The 16,433-nt window shown below is 44.5% G+C and overlaps 1 protein-coding gene across 1 annotated transcript in view; it reads right to left on the reverse strand.

Moving 5' to 3' along the window:
• ZFHX3 (zinc finger homeobox 3) overlaps positions 1-16,433 on the reverse strand; it is a 382,420-nt gene that overhangs the window by 300,155 nt on the left and 65,832 nt on the right. The window contains exon 2 of the mRNA XM_039696465.1: positions 11,533-11,631. The gene's annotated coding sequence lies outside the window, so the exon portion shown is untranslated. The remainder of the gene's footprint in view (positions 1-11,532; positions 11,632-16,433) is intronic.

Consider the following 16,433-nt stretch of genomic DNA (forward strand, 5'->3'; position numbering starts at 1 on the left):
TATTTCTACCAAGGCAGCTTTAACTGGCACTTCAAGCAGCACAGCCATATTTAGTTCCTGGCTTTGCACTAAGAAACACTGTCCAAAGTAATTGGCTCCCACATTCACATTGGAAAGCAAAGACAAACCATGGAGCATGTTTGGAAAACCTCAACATCTGGTTATAGTAATAACCTCATAAAGAGAGAATTCCAACTGACCCATTTCCTTCCGTCACTCCAAACTCCGAGGGCAGAGAGATGTCATCAACCCTTTTCTAGTCCTTAACACCCAAGTGACAGACCCAACGGAGCCATGGAGTGACAGGTCCCTGTCCTCAGCTGCTCCCGGGGAACGGGTGGCATGGCATGGAAAGGGCTTTGTCCAGCAGGGACCTCTGAAACAGAAAGGACAACTGCTCCTGAGAACCTGCAACACTCTGAGGCACGCCTCGTGAACAGGGACAATTAGATGCAAATGGAGAAGCAGAAGAGCAGAGCCAAAGCGCCTTCCAAAGGACACGACAGACCCTCGAGTGCAGGCTTACTTTTTACACACCACATAAAATGATTTTTAAACACACTTGAGGTTTGCAACACTGCGGTTCCCACCTGTGGCAAAACATTAGGGATATCAACAACTCAGAGAAATTTTCCAGCAATAAGGAAAACCATGAGCTCAGCTCTTGCCACAGCACTGCAGCACCCCTGAGGCTGGGATTTTAGCAACTTTTCAGCATTTTAAATGTTAGTGATGGAATTCCCAAGAAAAACAACCCTTTACTTGAGAGCAGAGGCCAGAGAGCTCAGACAAATCCCAGGGTACACAGCCATGGGGAGAAGGTTTCTCTTATCAGGCACAGAACAATTAAATTAGTACTTTTTATTTTTAAATAAGTCCTGTATATTTTTCAGTAAAAATTTTACAATAAACACCTATGCATTATTTGCAAAGAGGGATTCTGTGCAGTTACTAGGAAGCCCAACTGCTGTTAGCAACATTCCTAGAAATCTGCTGGTTTTTGTATTTTGAGACTCTCCACCTGCACTAACCCTGTGTTCACCAGCAGCATTTCCCTGTTTTCTGCTTTCACTTTGAACGACTCAAGAAATTGGAGACTGCTAGTACCTAGGAAAAGAGCCAGCCCTTTTAATATTGTCTTCCACAGAACCGTGAACAAAGAAACCCATGCAATAATCTCTGCACAAATCCACATTTCTACTTCAGCTGTTCCAGTTACACAGGAAAAAAACCTTAAAAATACCCAGCCTTGAAATTCCAGGCATTCAGTGACAGGGATCACAGGATCTCCAGAGATGCTGTTTTAGCAGACAAGGACACATGCTGCAAAAAACACACATCTTTTATTTATTTACATTATACACAGATCAGCTTCCCGCTCTTATCCTATTTTCACAACCTACAGTTCTTTATTATTTTTTAAATTAAGGCACAACTTTGGATTCTTGAGTATTAAAATGTACATTAATGATTAAAGATTACCTTAAAAATTATTTGGGTTTGTCACTAAAATAGATCTGGACCCATCATTACTTTACAATAGATTTTTTTTTTATTATTTGCAGATTTGCACAACTCTTTCATACCTTTATGATTAATGAGTTGACTCTTATGTGATTCCAACTAGACCACAACAGATACAAGTCATGCTTCTTTTTCTTTAATGTGTTTTCTATGTCCTCTGGGAATTTTAGAAACAAAGAATTAGTTCCAAAATTAACACTAAGAATTTAAAATTTACTAAGAAAAGGAAAGCAATCTCAGTTGGAGAATGATGAAATAAAGAAGAGATCATAAGGTAAAATTCTGATCCAATCAAAATCAATGGCAAAACTTGTATTTGCTCCACTAAGGTGACAGAATCACCCCAGAATTCCTTCCCTCCGTGTCCCTGGCAGAGTCCAAAGGCAGGACAGGAACTCAAAGGCTTCACCGAGATCTGCTCACATTCAACCCTGACAGTTATAGTGATTTTTCATTCATTAATTTAAATATTTCCATGTTTTTCTACCCATGTCAACCAAATAAATTACTTCTCCCTCAGGACTCTGTACAAGCCAAGTGGGAAAGTTCAGCTTTTTCTGTCTGCATCAGTCCTTTAAATTGATTTTTTATATTTTAATGAAAAAACTCCCTCTCCAGGTTAATTTCTGGATGAGGGTTTGGCTCTCACATGAAAGGAGCAGCCTGGTGCACCCAATAAGGGTCCGTGTCATCCTCCCAGAGAAATTTTGGACAAGGAACAGAAAATCTTTCTGATGCACCGTGAATCTTCAAAAGCAGCTCACAAAGGAAATTCTTTTGAAACTGTAAATTCCCAGGTACCACAAAAGAACAATGTGCATTTTCTCAGCTTGTCTGTGGGCAAAATAAAAGCTTTTTATGAAACAATAAATTCTCAAGACAATTCTGGCACACTGGATTGCAATGCAGAAAATACCAGAATATGCACATCCTTGGCACTGGGCACTGACGAATTCTCAGGAGACTCCACCAGGTTTTCCAGCAATGATAAATAAATGTGATTTTTATATGCCTCTCTATGTACGTGTATCAGGAGCACACCCACCCACAAGTGCTCTCTCCGTGTAGAAAAGCAGGACTGCTTAAAAAAAAAAAATAAAAAAATAAAAAGCTGTTTTTTCTTTCTGACAAACGGGCATGAAATAAGAGGCCGACATCTGCCTCTGCAGGTCATTCCAGTCAGGCTGCTGCGTGTCAGAATTCCAACTGCTCCATCCATCAATGGCAGCCCAAAAATTAACGTAGCTTGGAAACTCTGCAGCAAGACAGTAACAGCCCAATTGAAAGGCTGACCTTCGGAGAACGGCGGGGTAAGATGGAAAAATTATTTCATGCCCTGTACCAAAGCCAACACCACAGTTCAGAGGGATTTGCAGTTAATTTTTTTAGTTATAAAATCTGGTTGGCTGGTGAACAGCAGTGAAACTGCAATACCAGATAAGGAAACTGTTATAAAGGCTTTTCATTTCAAAGGCATTATCAATTACATCCACAGAGAAGCACTTTCATGGCATTCAGGATTTTAATTTCTCTGAATTACCGATTAATATATTTTTTTAAAACATAACCTCTTCAGTGTAATAAACAACACTATTTTCTCAGTGATTGATTGGGTAAAAACTATAGTTGATTAGCCTGAAAAAGTTGACTGAAACAGGCTGCAATTTTTGCCAAATACACACTTTCAGGTCCAATTAAACCAACGAGACAATCTCTTTTAAAATTAATCCTCGAAGTTGCAGTATTGAGCTCTTTTACACAGGAGTTATTTAATAACCAGAGACAAACAGGTCAGCCCTGTGCACAGCCCAGATCAGAGGTGCCTTCACCCTCCCAGGCTCTACCCCAGACCATGGCAGAGATTAATCCTCTGTTAAATCACCTGCTAACACCCTGTTAATTGCTCCATAAGCTAATTGAACTGGAAGCTTAATAACACACAAATAGCAGAAATACCATATAGCTTAAAACTTCAAGTAGTTCAATAAAATTGAACCAATTAAAAAGAAAATTCAAATAATCCAATAAAATTGCCAGATCACATTTTAAATGTGCATCCCAAACTTTAGAAAGCAATTTCCTTTTCCCAGGCCTTTCTCTGGAGATCATTGAAATAGCTTACTGAGCGTTTTCTTCCCTTACAGAGTTTTTCTAATATTATAAAACCTTTTCCTTCTTACACAGGTAGTTAGTTCTGCAACAGCATCAGACACCAAGATATCTGGAAGATTTCATTAAATACTAGGACAGAACAGAGAGCCTCAGTGTCCAAGTTTGTCAAAACAATAACACATGTATATTTTGTTTTATACAAAACCAGAAACAAATATTATCCTGTTTATATTGAAATATATTCAATGGCAAACAAAGCCCCCAAAGTAGTCACAGAGTTAATTTCTTTCACCATGGTACAATGATACAGAAAAATCCCAGGATTTTGAAAGACCACAACCACCCAGATTTGAGTTTTGATGAGACAACAGTTTTGGTTGACAGTGTTGGGAAGGATAAAATTAAAACTGCTCTCTTATTTTTTAGTACAATAAAAGACTTCATTAACCCATTTGCACAATAACCTGCAAGGCAGAGCTTTGGGCAGAGCAGCTGTGGCTGCCCTGGATCCCTGGCAGTGCCCCCGGCCAGGCTGGGCAGGGCTGGGAGCACCTGGGACAGGGGGAGGTGTCCCTGCCATGGCAGGGGTGGCGTTTAAGGTCCTTCCCACCCAAACCAGTCTGGGGTTCTGTGAGAACGAGCTGATTGACAAATCTACAATGTCTTGGCTTGGGAAGTGCAGAAGCCAAAGTGGAAGAAACTCCAACTCAGAGATGTACACTGCAAAGTCAGAGTGGTGAGGGAAGAGCAGCAGCTCCTCCTGGAAACAGCAGCACGGGCTGGACCAGCACAACGTGGGCTATGTGAACACAGATCCAAAGCTGACACAGAATCAACAGGGCTCATTTCAACAGCACACCTTATCCACGATGTCAGATTAGATGGTTTAGCACTCCTTCCTGGCCTTCAAATCTATAATCAATGAAATAATCCATTAGCTGCACTCCAGAGTTTCTCTCCTGTTCTAGTGAAGGACTGGTGGCCAAAGCTTCGCTCCCAGACTGCTGCTCCCTGCTCCTGGAGCAGGGACCGAGTGCCTCCCCCTTCAATTCCCGCAGAGAACTGGGGCTGCGGGGCTCACTGCAGTGAGCTCCTCACCAAACACACGTCAGCAAAGCTGCTGCGCGCCACCAAGGACCCGGGAAGCTCAAGGCATCCCAGGCCATCTGATCAGCAGTTACTTTCCACGTTCTCTCTTCAGCTGAAAATTATTGGTTTAAGTATTAAAAAAAAAACCCTAAAAAATTAAAAATCAGATGTTTTGTGTAAGAGTTTTAACAATTTTCAGTGACTATGCAGACCTGAAAAAACCTTCTACTTTAATAATTATGATTGTTACCGGTAGTAACAACTGTATGGAGTTCCTTATAGTACTCTAGAATCTTATTCTTCAAATAGACTGTGCAATTATAACACACTGGAGAAACTGTGCCATTATCTCATTTCCATTAAACTAATGGAAATTATTTACTCTTTTTTTTCTTTGTTTTCCACAGAATTAATGCACATGATGAACTATTTTTAACTAGTCCTGAGACTTAATAACTTACACTCAGTTCAGAGATTTCTTGCCAATGAATTGGACTTAATGAATTCCAGCTATTTCAAGGGAAAAACATCTTTAACAGTCATTACACCAAGGGAAGGTATGTGGAATATCCTCTGCTCCTTTTGAAGTAAAAAGAGCTGCAGTCAGTGTCCTTTAAAGGAAACTCTCCAGACTTTAATCTGCAACTGCGTAGGACTATTCCACACAAAACAAGATTTGATGCCAGTCTGATGGACTCTTCCAGAGGGTGCCCTGGGAGGAGCGTGTGTGCCTGAGGGAAGGCACCCCGACCCCAGACGAGGAAAAGCCTTGGCCCTGCTCTGCCAAGGACAGAGCAGGACACCGTGCACAGGCACGGCAGGTGACCCAGGGACACCCTCAAAGCGTTATCCAGACACGACGATGAACGCACTGCTCCCAAGGAGAGCAGCAGAGCCCTGTTTGTCTCTTCCTCCCTGGGCTGGCTGGGCTGGGCAGGGCTGGGATGGGCTGGGCTGGGCTGGGCTGGGCTGGCCTGGCTGGGCTGGGCTCTGAGCTCTGCTTGGCTGGGCTGGGCTGGGCTGGGCTCTGAGCTCTGCTGGGCTGGGCTCAGCTCAGTCTGCTGGGCTGGGCTCGGCTGGGCTGGGCTCTGCTGGGCTGGGCTGGGCCCCTCCCAGGCACACACCTGCACAATGCCACAAACTCTGCTGGCAAACTGCGCCAGCTCCCACCAGAGGCCATGCTGGGTTCTTCTGGAGAAGGGGCTGGGACCAGGCGTGCTGCAGTACACACACAGCCGCTGGCACTCAGAGAATCCCTTCAGAAGCTGTGCCTCGAGGAGGGCAACCTGAAATGGACCAGTGGCCACCAGCATGAGGGGCTGCCACCAGCCAAAGCCTCACCTCCTGTCCCCTCAGCACTCCTCCACCTGTGCTACCACTGCAACAAGGGACACGTTTCCCACACTTCCAGTTTCCAGGCTCCCGAACTCAGGAAGGAGATCCCGGAGCTGAACAGCCACGGCCCAGCAGGAGCTGCCCCTTCCCCAGGGCACTGTGTCCATGTGCTGCTCCCACAGGCATCTCCAAACAGCTGCCTGCAGTGAGGAAAGAACGCTTCCTAAAGCAATTAGCAAATTTGTGATTGTGGGTATTTAGAAGTGATCCGAAGCTCACAAATAAGAGAAGCACAAAAGGCAGGTAGGTGCCTGCAAACAAGCTCCAGCTCTGACTGCTCAGGATGTCTGCACACCCTCACAGACACACCAGGAGAGCAGGGAACAGGTTTGGATACTGTACAGACAGGTATTTTCAAATATGAAGCCTGCTTTCTCTCTCTAACTTATTTCAACTCTCAGACACTAAATTACCAAGGTAGTATCAATGTCCTGTCTTTAAAAGTGAGTCTGTTCTAGAGCAACCAATGGAAAATTATCCATGGCAGCTAACTGTAAGAAAATTCTTACATAAAATCACATATACACTAACCTAAGTTTTATATTCACCTTACAACTACATACACTAGATGTTAACAGGATTGTGACTAGAGACAGCTCATAAATTATTGTTCTTTTAATTGGAAGTTTGGGAATTGGGTGGGGGAACGAGGGAGGCTGGTTTGCACTCAGTATCCGATGGGAGAATTCCCAGGCTGCACTATGATGAAAAACAGTGACAGCTCCCAAGTGCTGCAGAGGCAGAAAGGACAGCAAACGTGCAAAGACCTGGAGGAACAGACAGGGAAATGGATGGCAGCTGCCTTGGCACAGCTGCTCCACGCTGGGCACTAACTGGCAGCCCAGCACGCCCCCGGAGCAGCAGCAGCCGCTGGGGTCGGAGGGAGCAGGGAGCAGCAGCAGCAGGAGCAGCGCCCGGGACAGTGCCAGTGGCAGAGCAGTGCCCTGCTGGCTGGGCTGGGCTGGGCTGGGTTGGGCTGGGGGTATTTTTTAAACAGTTTCACAGAAAATAACTGTATCAAAATAATGGCAGAAAGCACTTTCATTTTTTTCTCTTCAAATCCCCATGGACTACGTGGGGACCTCAAGTCAAAAACCTTCACTTTAGAACAATAAATAAATAAACCCGCTAAACCCTTCCCAAGGCTGGTCAACTGTAGCATAAGTAATGCAAGAGGCTGAGAGATGCCAGATAAATTTGATTACTATAAAAGATGGGAATATGTTTCTTTCCTCAGAGAATTCACAAAAAGGGGTCAAAAACAAAGCAGCACTGAAAGCCAACAACTTCATTTTGCCAGCAACTCAAGGCGAAAATACAATACAATTCCACAGGAACATTTTATCACATTGGCGCAGACACCTCCTAATCTTCTATTTCTGAAAAAGGAAAATAGCAAAGATAGAGTCCCGGCAAAATGGGGCTCTTCTTTCTTTTCTGGAAAAGGCACTCTGATTAGTATATCAATTTAGCAAAGAGTTCAAGAACTGCTTTCCTCTTTCACCTGCTACCAGTGTCATAGAGGCTCTAACACATTTCAGTTGGGGAAAAAAAAGTAATCTTGCACTTCTTGTTATTCTTCCAATTTGTCAGATTACCAAATCATTTATCTCAAATGCATTCAGGAGCACCATCAGGAGAAATGACCCATCGTCCTTTCCTTGTTAAAGGAAAACAAAGTCCTGACTCGGTGTTAATTGTTCCAGCCCTGAGTAATGGTGAGATCCCCCTGCATTGTTCCCCCACTAAGAGACAGTCCTGATCTCACATTTTTCCTCTGTAAATAGATGAGCTCCTGCCAGCTGCTGTTACCACGGCACCAGTATTTTACAAACCTCTCTGGAATTACTTTTTCCTTCACATGTCTGAGAGTGGCACTTGATTTCTTCACAACCACACCGTGTTGGTGGCACAGTTGTACCACAGGCAGCTCCTGGCCCCTCCTCCCAAGAAAACACTACCCTTCCAGCCAGGGAAAGCCATTCTTACTTGACTCTGTTTGACTTCACCTGATCTTCATCACTTCTCCAAAGTCATCCAGTTCTTCCTGTTTAACATCCCAAACTCTTGCATGTCCTAGCATTGGTTCTTCAGCCCAGTTCCAGTGAAGCACAGGTAACTTATACAGAAGAGTTGCAAACAATATGTATAAAAGAAGGCTGATCATTCGTATCACAAGAGCTTCTAAACAGCCTGATAAATTCACTTTAGGCACACAAACTTCTTGCATGACACTTCTTGCAAACAATCTGCTGCAAAAAAGCATTTTCCATGGGCTGACAGTGCCAGTTGCTCTGCAGGACTCAGGAAAGAACAGCTTGTGGCACTTTTTTGTGGGTATATTTTTCAGAGACTAAATCTACACCCAAATTTCGTCAAAACCCATTCAGATTCAGTATTAAATGCTTTGCAGTAATAAGAGTCCTTTACTGTGTCAAACAATTTCAGCAGAAAAAAATTACTATCTGGTTTATTCATGCTATTGCTTCTTATTTTGTCATGGTCTACTACATAATTGCCCTGCAAACGTCACGTAACTCCTTATTTTGTTTTTTCCATAGTATATGCATTCCAAACCCCTCCATTTAAAGTAAAGCAAAGTCTAATTAATATTTGTAATAATACATACGAAACACTGCCTACAGTAAATGATCACAAAGGCAGCACCTTCATTTTCAGCTTCAAGGCCAGCAGATGTCCATGGCCTGGAAGGAGGAGCCGTTTCCTCACAAGAACTAACCATCAAACCCTTACAAAGCTGCCTAGCCCAGAGGCCAGGAGAGCTCCCAGAAGAGTGGCTGGGAGCAGCGGGGGCCACGGGCTGGGTCCTGGAGCACAGCGTGGGACGCTGCTTGGGAGCCCTGGGACAGGAGGGCAGAGCAGCCGGGGCGGTGTGAGAGCACAAACAGCACCAGGAAATTCAGGGCTTTGGGCACCTCCTCCCTGCCTGGGCACTGCTCTGACAGCACATTCAGCTGCACGGATCCGCCAGGAATTCAGAAACCCCCGACACTGAATGAAGGAAACAATACTGGGGAAGTAAGAAAAGGGCAACGCTGACTATCATGGCAACAACAAACCAGCTGCTGCCTTTAAAAGCCATCTATATACTGCTCTCTTATCTTTTTTCTTTCTAACCACTGAAAAGCTTGCTTGCATCAGCACAGCACAACAGCAGAGCTGGAAGGAAGTCTGTGCTTTTAGAGAGCAGAAACACAACGTGAATATGCAAAAAAAAACCCCACCAAACAAAAAAAAAAAAACAAAAACAAAACAAAACAAAAACAAAAAACCCTGCAAAAACAAAACAACCAAAAAAAAAAAAAGAACAACAAACCAGCTGCTGCCTTTAAAAGCCATCTATATACTGCTCTCTTATCTTTTTTCTTTCTAACCACTGAAAAGCTTGCTTGCATCAGCACAGCACAACAGCAGAGCTGGAAGGAAGTCTGTGCTTTTAGAGAGCAGAAACACAACGTGAATATGCAAAAAAAAAACCCCACCAAACAAAAAAAAACCAAAAACAAACCAACCAAAAAAATCCTGCAAAAACAAAACAGCAAAAAAAAAAAAAGAAAAAAAGAAAAAGAAAAAACCACCAAAGCAGGATTTATGAAAGTGTTCTCAATTTCTTCAGACACTGTTTTCTCCTTTCTAAAGAACCTGATAGCATAATATAATAACTATTTCTCTTTCACTATTGTTTTCAATAATAACATAAAAAATCTTGACCACCAGCAATTTAAAAACACAACAAAATTCTCTGATAAGAGATTTAAATATGCAAAGACTACATAGAAAGGGAGCTGAAAGGGCACTTCTAGAAGATCTATAAAACTAAAATGCAAAAGTGTATGCAGTTACCTGTGCACACATTGCTTAAACTCTCAAATCTCCATTTGCAGACTGGCACAGATGTATCAAACTCAGTTGCTGGGAAATAGAGATGTTTGACTAACCAGGATGAGGCTGCTTTGGATCCTTGTGTGTCTGTTATAGCTGAAACCACCTTATTTTCCCCTACAGGAGCCACATCATGAAATGCAGGAGGACGGTCCGGGTGACTAAGCTGGAAACAGAGAATGTTCTGTCTCATTGCTGCCCTGCAGCTCCTGCTGTGTATCAGCCACACAAATCCATCCTTCCCCCCAGCCCTGCACTCCTGCCTTCCCAGCTCCACTCCACTCCAGCTCCTAAACCCACTCCACCTCTCAGACAAACCACTGGGCTCCCGATCGTCAATCCCATCATTCAACTTTTAAAACTCTCACTTTAGGACAGTTCAAAGCATCCTCAGCAGCCCCCTCAGAGCCGCATGGCATTCTGTAAAGCAGTGCTGCCCAGGCTCAGAAACCAGCAAACCCAGGAACCGCCTCAGGATATTTATTGATGCACCATCTTGAAAGATTTTTCTAATGAATTTTGTTGCTGTGAAAGACTTCTGCCCTTCAAAGCAGAGGAGTTTTATAAAAAAATTAAAAGTTGACATTTCTGAAACACTATTAGAAAAACTCTAACAACCTGGTCTAGGGGAAGGCGTTCCCATGGCAGGGGGGGAACGAGATGAATTTTGAGGCTCCTCCCAACCCAAAGCACCCTGTGAGTCTCTGCAACAGCCTCTGCAGCAGAGATTTCACAGACATCAATGGCTCTGCTCGTCCTGCGCAGCAGACAGGAATTTTTCATTTCATACATCATTTAAAACTTACTGCAGAGATTCCACACACCTGCCTACAAGCACCTTCTTCTTTCCCTGCCCCCTCCAATTCAGGGTACTTTGGCCAAAAGTGAACACGCAAGTAGACTGCCATAACACTAACAGCAGAGAAGCAAAGCAACACTTGGCACTAGATAATGAAGAGAAAGATCTCCTGCTCTCAAATAATACTGCATCTTCTATTTGAAGGCATCAAAATAAAATTGCACTGATTACACCATCAGCAAACTTACCCCAAACATCCCATAGCAAGCAACTAGCATTAGCACGCAGGAATTTCAGTATTTTTAAACACAGATTTGCATTTATATCACATTTTCAGAAATCCTCTCCCAGGACAGAGTAAGAGTGTGGACAAAACCTTCTCTTCCAAAACCACTTGTTCAGACCTCCGTACTCTGGAGCCATTGACGCAGACAGATCTCTGATTGCTGCAGCTGCCCAGATAAAATTATAAAGATCACAATTATTGCTACATTTATTATTTCTGGAGGAGACCTTCAATGCTCAAATACAGAGATAAGTTCTGAAAATACAGAATGCCATAATCTACATGCAAAGACTTCAACTCGCACTGTGGCTACAATTCACAAATCTCCAGACTGAGAGCTGAAAATCAGACAGCTTTCACCTAAAACTCATTGACATCAAGCTAAAAATTCAGTGTAGAAATCCAGAGCTAGAGGTTTACTCACCATTTATGAAGGACTTCTGGACCGTAGCATCAGGACACTCACTGCCCGGGTGTTCATTCAGTAATTCCTCTTCTCGTTCAGGATAAATCCAGAAAGTAGCTGGCACAAAGAAATGGAAAACATACATTTAGCAGGGATTGGATGTGAACAGACAGAATTTTGTCTTGTCCATATGACTAACAAAAAATCTTCTATAACATCCTTCTTTTCAGTCAACACCAAAACATTTCTGTAAGCACTGGGGAAAAAAACTTTGATTTAAAGCAAATTAAAAGACAAGGTACAATGATTACCTAAATATTCCTAATACTTTTAACATGCTGGAACACATGTGAGTTTCAAAGTGTGGTAAGTCATAGCACTCAAATGTTCTTGAGTCAGGAGAATGTTTGGCGTAGCACAGCATGGGAACACAAGGAATGTTATAAAATCTAAGACCACTCAATGACAGGTTCTGGAAAGCTTCCCAAATTACTTGTCCCCAGCAACCACCCACACAAGAGAGATGCTACTAACCACGAAGACACAAGGGTTCTCCAGCTCCACCGGTGCAGCCAGTGTGTGAACGTGCCCACGTGCTCCCCGCTCAGGCCCCGCAGAGCCAGGCCAGCGCAGAGCTGCCCAGGCTGGCAGGGGGGCTCTGGGCACCCCCAGCCCTGCTGCGGCTGCCAGCGGCGAGGCAGGGCAGCGACAGGCACGGCTCCCTGGCACAGCTCCCACAGGCTCTCCTGCACCCACCCGTCACACGCCACAAAGTACAGATCCATAGCTCTAAACTGCTCCACTTCATCATGAACTTCTCAACTCACCAATCAATACAGTATTGAGCAATAAACAACAGGCCAGAAATATTCTTGAACAGAAAAACCAAGCCCACCCTTATTCAGAATTGTGAATTGTGCAGCTCACACGTTTTCCAACATAAGTTCAGGAAATAAAAATCTCATTAAAGCTTTAGCCAAAATTTCTAATTCATCAAAGGACCATGTTTTGAATACCAATGAATTTCATGAAAAAGACGCGCTTTTTTTTCCTTGTCTGCATGTCTGTAAAATCTCTCTCAGGTTACAAAACCAAATCTGATGACACTGAAAGTCTTTCAGGAACAAAGACAGACGAGTAAAACAACCACCAGATCTCTTTAATTCCATGCAAAAGTGTCAACAGCAAAATCACTGCATCTCTGCCATAGCAGAATATTAAATAGTTCATTAATATCCATTTTCCCTTCTTCTCTTTTCAGAGGCTACTAAAATTGTTTCTGTTTGATTTTACATGAGTGAAACTCCTCCCAAATGAAACAGGTACAAGGATCTTGAAAGAACACTCAAGTGCACATCACTCAAGCCCTTGGCAGGCCCTATCTCTGCGAAACAACAATAGCATCCCACTAATAACAATGACTTGCTTAACTATTCATTTTGGTAAATAATGGAACTGAAAATTATCTAGTGATGGATTTACACTTTTACAATGCATGTCGGGGATGAAAATGAATAGGGACAGAGACATTATGTGTGTTACAATGGCTGACACCTCAACTTCAGATCCTGCCTCGCTCACAGAACAACTCCAGCTGGAAAATGTGGGACTGCAGTTTGTAGCATCTTACCTTTGTCTAGCTCTACTGCGAGACATCCTATATACATTATTTGTATTACAGAAGCACTTACAGATGCCAGTTAAAGCCAAACACAGCTGTAGTAGGCAGAAATAGTAAGAAAATGACAATAGGTGTCATACCCATTTTAATTCCAACCACAATAAATCGCCCGTTGCACATATTTCTTCTTTTATCAGTTACCACAGAATTTAACATATTAGGATTTCTATTTGAGGGAGCACTAACAGAATAGCCTCGGCAGCCTTTGCAGCCCTTTTTTATTTGAAAATCATATTGATATTTCCAATGGAGGTCCAGAGGGACAAACCTGGGGACACAAGGCTCGCTCTCCTACATCACTTTCCTTGAGAAGCCCATGGAACTCCAAGACCAGGTGGACCATCAGGTGAAAAATCAGAGTATTTGGAGGCAGGAAGCTGACAAAGGCAACAACTTTTCTGGAAGCAATGGCAAACACTAAGTGTCTCTTTAAAAAGTTAAAGATTACTTTGTGTTTAAGTTAACAAATGGCAAGTGTTTACCTGTGACTATTAGTTCTCTCCTAGGGAGTTTATTATAAACAGTATTTCAAACACAGGACTTTAAGAGACAATGTATAAATATTTTAAATGGTAAAATATAGGTGCTGGCTTTTTTCTGTACTATGTCCAGAAAATTTGCACAAACACATCAAATTCTCCACCTAGGGAATTTACTTTATTGTTAAGTTTGCATTTAAAACAAATGTACATGACCTATTTTGGGGCTAATATAACTAAAAGGAGCCTATTTGTTGTTTATTATTTATAGAAGATTCACTTCAGATTAGGCCTTTTGCGGACGTGTGTATCTGTGTGGCATCACAAAGCATCTCCAGATCTCCCCAGCACTAAAACACACGAGGAAATGACAAGTTAGGATGTATCCAGTACACAGAGTGTTTTATAAAAGCCAAGATTAAAAGCTGGTTTTCCCTCCTCAGAAAGGCCACATGAAAGAGCTGCTACCCTGGGTAATGCATTGACCTTCTGGGGCTGATAATGACAAGTTCAAGTTCCTGGAGTTGGGGAAGATGTGGAACTAAAGTAAGTGCACTCAAGCCACGAGTCCATCTGCTCTGTTAGAATCCCACTCACAAACCAGCCCCATGCAAAGAAAGAGGAAAACAGTTTAATTTCTTTTATTTATGTAACACAGGAGTTTTTCTACACCATCAGCATGGTTCAAAACTGCTTCTTAGAGGCTTCAATCTAAGGCACTGATTGTTTATTTCCATTTTAATAGAAAACTTGAAATTATTTCATATGAAAGGTGTCAAATTTATGAAAACAGAGATGCAAAATTGCTGCTCATGTCTAAAATTTTGCATTTTCAGTCCTTTCTTGTAAATGGAGAAAGAGTAAAACATGGTAAAATCATATCTATTCTTTAAGAGATAAAACATCGTTGTTAAAACTTCTAGAAAATCAGAAATGCATTTTTATACAACAAGCAAGAAAAGCCAGAGTTGACCCAAAGCCCCCACTGTGGCCAGTCATTACTTTTGCTTTGTGGGTGACGGTGCCCGGAGCTCTTCGGGCAGATAAAACTCCGCCAGGATGCTGCAGGCAGGGCTGAGGCAGGGAAAAGCAGCTCAGCAGCTCCAGTGCCCACACAGCTGGCACTGCCAACGGCGCGCTGCAGGATGTGCTGCTGCTGCCCACACACCACTGCGTGGTAGCACACTCTGCACTTTCAAATATTTATATTTCAAATTACACAGAGATATTACAACCTTTACATCTTTGTTTAAGTTATATAAGACAAAAAAATAAAGGCTAAAACAAATGCTATGACTCCAGTTGGTGTAAATCAACATGTACATCATCAGGTTTTAATCATCAGCTCATGCCAAATGGTTTACATTGAAAGATTCCTGCCAGGACAGGCTGTGAGCGCAAAGGGAATAAAATCATTCCAAAATAAATTCCGTTTTAAATTTTGCTCTGAAACAGTATTTCTAATTTCTTCCTCCCCATCCCCAATTCAATCTCATCTCAGAAACATTAATTTATTTAGAAAGAGAAATTAATCACAGGCATCTCTAAAGTCCTGGGTGATTTCAGCCCAGTCAGTTTTCAGATTTTTGCCTCTCCTTAGAAAGCACGGTGATATTAAATACAAAACCTCACACACTGAAAGAACACTAACACTTCTGAAACAAGATCTCGAGCCGAAGTTAAGAAATTGCTATAATTAAACTTGTCCAGGAAGACAGATTAAGGTCAAATATGTCTATTAATTTTGGGTATCCAGTCTAAGCCACCTTAGACTGGATGTTTTTCCTTTGAAGCGCAGCGTTTCCCCGGCGCTCCTCCAGCCGCAGGCGGGCCCGGGCGGGTGCGGTGCCGGCAGAGCCCGGGGCGCTCCCGGCGCTGCGGCCCGGCCCGGCCGCGCCCGGCACTGCGCTCCCTGCCCGGGGGCTGGATGTGCCCCGTGCCCGCTCCCTGCCCAGGAGCTGGATGTGCCCCGTGCCCGCTGCTGCCCGGGGGCTGGATGTGCCCCGTGCCCGCTCCCTGCCCGGGGGCTGGATGTGCCCCGTGCCCGCTGCTGCCCGGGGGCTGGATGTGTCCCGTGCCCGCTCCCTGCCCCAGGAGCTGGATGTGCCCGTGCCCGCTCCCTGGCACCGCCTCCCGCAGCTCCGGGCCGCTCGGGGTGCCCCGTGCCCGCGCAGCCCTCGCGGGGCTCTCAGAGCCCCCGGCTGCCAGGGCGCCGCGCCAGAGCGGCATCGGAATGGCCTCGGCTGGTGGCGACAGCCAAGGGAGCAAAGTTCAGTCACAGGGAATGGGGTGGGGTGGAAGGGCCTTAAAGCCAATCCATCCCACCCCTGCCATGGCAGGGACACCTCCCACTATCCCAGGTGCTCCCAGCCCTGCCCAGCCTGGCCTTGGGCACTGCCAGGGATCCAGGGGCAGCCACAGCTGCTCTGGGCACTGTGCCAGGGCCTGCCCACCCTCACAGGGAAGGATTCTTTCCCTCTCTCCCATCCTCCTTGCCCTCCGGCAGTGCCAGCCATCCCTCAGGCCCTGCGAGCAGGGACACGAGGCTGCGAAGCCACAAACGCTGCAGCGAGGGCAGCGTCCGGCCGGGCCGCGCTCAGCGCTGAGCCGGGCAACGACCCCGCAGCCCGCGGTGTCTCCGGGCCGGGCGGTGACCCCCGTGCCGGGCAGGGTCCCCGGGCCGGGCAGTGACCCCTGTGCCAGGCAGGGACCCCCGTGCCAGGCAGGGTCCCCGGGCCGGGCAGTGACCCCCGTGCCAG

The sequence above is a fragment of the Passer montanus genome, unplaced genomic scaffold (genome assembly GCF_014805655.1).
Source record: "Passer montanus isolate IOZ18808 unplaced genomic scaffold, ASM1480565v1 scaffold98, whole genome shotgun sequence".
Taxonomy (NCBI): Eukaryota; Metazoa; Chordata; class Aves; order Passeriformes; family Passeridae; genus Passer; species Passer montanus.